This window comes from Nannospalax galili, unplaced genomic scaffold, assembly GCF_000622305.1.
Source record: "Nannospalax galili isolate Female #2095 unplaced genomic scaffold, S.galili_v1.0 scaffold576, whole genome shotgun sequence".
In the NCBI taxonomy this organism is placed as follows: domain Eukaryota; kingdom Metazoa; phylum Chordata; class Mammalia; order Rodentia; family Spalacidae; genus Nannospalax; species Nannospalax galili.
The window spans coordinates 1925779-1931303 of record NW_008339223.1 but is presented as its reverse complement, the minus strand read 5'-3'; the positions used below and the strand labels follow the sequence as shown (position 1 = coordinate 1931303).

General features: G+C 41.0%; 1 pseudogene; it reads left to right on the top strand.

The window, feature by feature from the left end:
• Nucleotides 1-1691: 1691 nt before the first annotated feature.
• Nucleotides 1692-2104, top strand: LOC103734759 (annotated as a pseudogene).
• The last annotated feature ends 3421 nt before the right edge of the window (nt 2105-5525 follow it).

Sequence of the window (5525 nt, the reverse complement as noted above, 5' to 3'; positions counted from 1 at the left end):
CAAATTCACTTAGAGTATTAATGACCTTAATAAGGACAGACATCTAACTTAGAAGCAACAAATCATTAGATTTGCAGTAAAAAGTGTAAGCAATGAACTAACTAATGTACTTGTTGATTATTTCCTTGATAAAGACATTGGCTGTTAAGTTTAATGGTGCCTCAAAATTCAACTGAACAGTGAAAAAGGCAACCGGGTGGTTACTCGGAATCGTTTATTTAAAAAGTGGTGTTTTCTCACTTCCCCTCAACAGAAAAACAGGGCTGGGGGTGTAGCTCAGCGGTAGAGTGCTTGCCTGGAGCCGACAGGGCGCTGGGTTTCATCTCTAGCACTGCAAACAAACAAATAAATAAGATGACAATAACGACAATGATTGTAATTACTTTAATATTTTATTAATTAATTAATTTAATATTTTTATTGTATGAAATCTATTTTAGACCCCCTCCCCCACCTATGCCCCCCCCATAATCCCACCCACCAGATCTCATGCACTCTGTCATATATTGTAAGTCTTACCCGGCAAAGTGGTCAAGTATTTTTATCCAGATGTCCTTCCATGCAAGTTCGTCCACTGGATTCTAATCAACCTGTCTAGAGCTCTTAAAGATCTACTGTCCTCACCCAGCAGTAATCAGTTGCCAACAATTCCCAGGCTAAGGCTGGGGCCCACCACCCATTTCCGTTTCTCCACACTGGGTCCTTACATGGTTGAGTCAGCATAGATTTTATGTAGGACGACACCATTGCCATTTACCCGAGCAAGCTTCCAGTGGCCTGAAAGCCTGTTTCCCAATGTTCAAGGACAGTCTAGGGCTTAGAGCTTGCCCTCCCCCTTGTTTGAGACTGTCTCTTTGTTTGCTGTTGAATATGCTAGACTGGCTCGCCCACCAGCTCCTGAGGTTTCTGTCTCCACCTCCCATCATGCCTTAGGAGCACAGGGATTGTCCACACAACCACACCTGACATATAATGGGTTGTAGGAGCACTGGGATTGTAGACGCACACTACCACATCGGGTTGTGGACATCCAATCTCAAGTCTTCATGCTTGCATGGCCACGGAGCCATCTCCCCAGCCCCTAAAATATAGCTTGTGATTTCAGTTGCTCCTGATCCAACTTTTTGGGTTCAGGTTACACTCTCTCAGGGGGCCCTCTTTCATCCCAGCTGCAGATCACGGAGAAAATGGTGGCAGACTTGCTTTCATTTTGAGGAACTTTGTACCTCTTAACTGTGCTTTTAGCTGAGGCATTTATAAAAATTATCAGAACTAGAAAATGAGCAAAAGCTAGATTGAACACCAAATATTCTGAACCTTATCCTATACAAGCCCAAGAAAGATGTCAGTCGTCAGCTCCAGCTCTTTTCACCATTCCTTATATCAACAGAATGAACCCTTCCTTTGAGAAATTTTAAAAAAAAAGCTATTCATCACTTAATTTATTCAGGAAAAGATTAAATTTAATCTTTCTATTCGCATGAGCCTAATTTGTGTGACCTAATAAGTATTTCTTATTTTGCCATAGCCAAACGTGGGTGCAGTGGGTGCAGGAGGCTTTCGGAAGCAACCCGTGGCCAACCTCTCCCGACCACGCTGCTGGGCTTCCCGCTCCGACTTCATCCTGCGCTCTCCACAGCAAGGTCCATCGGAGCCTCCGTCCTTGCCGCCTGCAGCCGGTCTTCACCGCCATGCCCAAGAATAAAGGTAAAGGAAGTACAAATAGATGTAGAGGTAAGAACGAGAATGAATCTGAAAAGCGAGAGCTGGTGTTCAAGAAGATGGGCAAGAATATGCTCCGGTAATCAAAATGTTGGGAAATGGACGGTAGAAGCAATGTGCTTTGATGGTGTAAAGAGTATGCCACATTAGAGGGAAATTGAGAACAAAGGTTTGGATAAATACCTCAGACATCATACTGGTTGGCCTCTGAGATTACCAGGATAACAAAGCCGATGTAATTCTAATATACAGTGCAGATGAAGCTAGAAGTCTTAAGGCATATGGTGAGCTTCCAGAACATACTAAAATCAATGAACCGGATACCTTTGGTCCTGGAGATGATGATGAAATTCAGTTTGATGACATTGGAGGTGATGTCTAAAGTGAACTCAACATTCTACATTCCTGTCTTTCTGAAGATGGTCCTACAAGTTTGGAATCTGGCCATAGACCACAAGGAAAAGTTTTCACTATCTTGATTGTAATTTGTTGAGGCAGACTTAATTTGTTAACTAAGGCTTTCAAAACTGATGTGCTGAACTACTTTGTTCTTTCGCTGTAATGAAAGTTAGGGAGGAAAAAAATGCTTATGCCTTTCCTGCTTTTCCCACTTCCAGTAAGGAAGTGGGTGTTTTGAATAAACTATTTTCTTCGTACGTCCTATTTAAAAAAAAAAAAAAAAGGCACTTCTCTAGCTGGAAGTGGTGGCCACACCTTTAATCCCAGCACTCAGGAGGCAGAGGCAGCAGATCTCTGTGAGATCCAGGCCAGCCTGGTTTACAGTGAGTTCCAGGCCAGCTGGGGCTACAAGGAGACCCTGTCTCAAAAATAAATAAATAAATAAATAAAATAAAACCCCAAAACAACAGAAAACACCACATGAACAAATCTGAACTCTATTCCTTTGTACTGCCTAAACTTTAGACAAAAGAAATCTACAGTTTTAAAAAGACGCCCAACTTCAAATCTCATAGTGAAAAATCCTTTACACCATGCTCACATATACCATCAAAGTCTAAGGAACATGACTGCTTACTGCAATGTATGTCTTCAAGCTTGATGCGAGCGGTGGCCTTAAGTTGCAGTACGATTCCAGGCTGAAACAGAGACAACTTCCAAATTCCTTGGCTTTACATCTGGGGAAAATTGCTACACATGCACTGTTTCTTCCTCAAAAACTACTCATTATGACAGCTTCTACTTAAAGACTAAAAGCAGCACACTGGTGTGTATGCCATTTTGGGCAGCAGCTAGTTGACAGTACAGTAAAGAGACCATTACTACATTAAATAGGGGCTTACCAATTAGACGTGAGAAAAACAATCCTAAAAACAGAAGAGTGCCATCAGTCACAAGGTATCGGCCTAATGAAACAGAAGCCCACTAGAAAACAGAATTTTTGATTCCTCCCCTGTGCAGGTAGCAAATGATTACAGCCAATCCCACATTTGATTTAGATGTAGCATTAATATTCATTTTCCAAAAGATTTTGGTAAATGTCACATATTCATCTGAGCTGTTAAACTGAGAGCTTCTCTTAAATTGCAGCACTCTGTTTTTGTTGTAAACTTTTCAATAGTCGTGCTGATTCTTATTAGGGAAAGTCCATCTAAGGAAAGTTGGTAAAGAAAAAAAAGTGACTCAATAGAATAATTTATTTTACACATCTATTTATGTGCCTGACATTTACTAGGCATGAAGGATAATGTGGTGAATAAGGTACAGTGCCTTCGTTCCCCCTTGGTACTTACGGTCTACTGAGTAAAACGAACAGTGACTAAATTAACAAATAAAAATGAAATCCATAGAGGTACATGGGTGAAGCATGTAGCGTATTGCCTGGAATATGGTGTTCAATAAATAAAAATATTACTCTATTAATAATTTCCATATGAGAATTATGCAATAGTGTTATGCATGATATATTCAAACTATATTATATAATTATACTAGATACTAGGTGTTCTGGATACTGCTAAATCACTCAAAGTTTAATGGTTTACTAATTCTTGTTTTCTGTTAAATAGTTATCATATAAAACTGGCTCCAAATGACATTGTTATGCCCACAGATGAATGCATCTCTTAACTCTCACCGGAGAAGTTTTCTTATGCTGCAGATAGTAATTAACACAGAAACCCACAACTGGCCAACGTGCAGAGAACAAGAGGCTGCAGAGTGCTTGCCCCTGAATTGGACATCCACATCAAACTTCTGCTTCCCAAGGCTCATTTTGAAAGAGGGACGGAAAGACCATAAGAGCCAGAGGTGGTGGACGACCACAAGGAAACAGAGTTTTCCGACAGCTGGGCAGTTACTCACATGAACTCACAGCAATGGTGACAGCAAGCTCAAAGCAGACAAAATCCAGTATAGACACGGGGAAGTAGGTAAGAAACCCCAGCATAACCTTAGGAAATTTTGGCAACTGATTGAAGGTGAGAGACGAGTCTCTTTCAAGGATGGAACTCTTATAAGTTAACTGTAGTTCAGTGGCTGGCCCCAAACTGAAGAATATTTGGGGACACAGCTTAGATACTATAGGCTTTATCATGTATGTTACATTAAACCGGGTAGGGGGTAATGAAAGGGTGCAGAGAGGGGAGTGTAGACAAATATCATGAAATTATATGAAAAAAATCACAAAAATTCAAAAAAAATTTAATGGCTTAAGCCAGACATAGTGGTGCATGCCTTTAATTCCACCACTTGGGAGGCAGAGGCAAGCAGATCTCTGTGGAATCAAGGCCAGCCTGTTCCACATGGGGAGTTCCAGGCCAGCTGGGGCTACAGGGAGACCCTGCCTCAAACAAAGAAGCAAGCAAACAAATTTAATGGCCTAGAACACCTGTAACTGTAACTGAATTTTTAAATTCATAAAATGTGAGCATCACTTAGTAGCATCAGCAGAGATGTGTCAAGCAAGGCTGGAGGATCCTATTTCAAGATGGATTACTCCCATGACTAGTAGTAAGTCAGTACTCATAATTAGCTGGGGGTAGAACTAAAGCTGTTAGCTAGAGGCCCATTTCTTGTTTTGTTTTGTTTTTACTGAATTTTTGTGTATTTCATACAGAACATCTCAAACGATTGTAATCATCTTACACCACCATCCCCACTGGCACCCTCCTTTACCCCACCCCCAGAACCCATATACTCTGTCATCCCTGTTAAGGCCCACTGTGTCAAGTCAATGTCCCCAGATGTTCCCCAGTGCAAGTCAATCCACTGAGGTCTAGTCAGCCTATCTAGAGTCCCTTGTTTTAGGAAGATCAGCAACTGATTACTGCTAGGTGAGGCCTGTTTCGTTTCATAGGTCTTGTATGAGGCTGCTTGAACTTCCTCAAATGACAGCAAATGAAAGCTGCCCTTAAAGTTGGGAGCCTAGAAATTAGCATCTGTACCACATTCTAGTGTTTAAGCAGTTAGAGAGCTTGCCCAGGTTCAAGAAGAGACCACCTCGTCTCAACAGGAAAAGGGTCAAAGAATTTGTAGCCTTCTTCAATCAGGAGCAGTAAGTTTTAAATGCAAAGTCTGAATGCATCCATCCTTATTTATAAATCTATCTACTTATTTGACTACTCCATGCTTATGTTTTTAATATTTTATTTTTATTATTTTTATTTTATTTTATGTGTATGAGTACATTGCCGGCATATAGATAGGTGCACCTGTGTCATACAATACCTGTGGCGATCAGAAGGGGGCATTGGATTCCATCCCCTGGAACTGGGATGCCGCCCTCCAGTCTCATTTTTTTTTCCCATGCTTCTATTTTTAAAGCACTTCCACCATTTTGGATC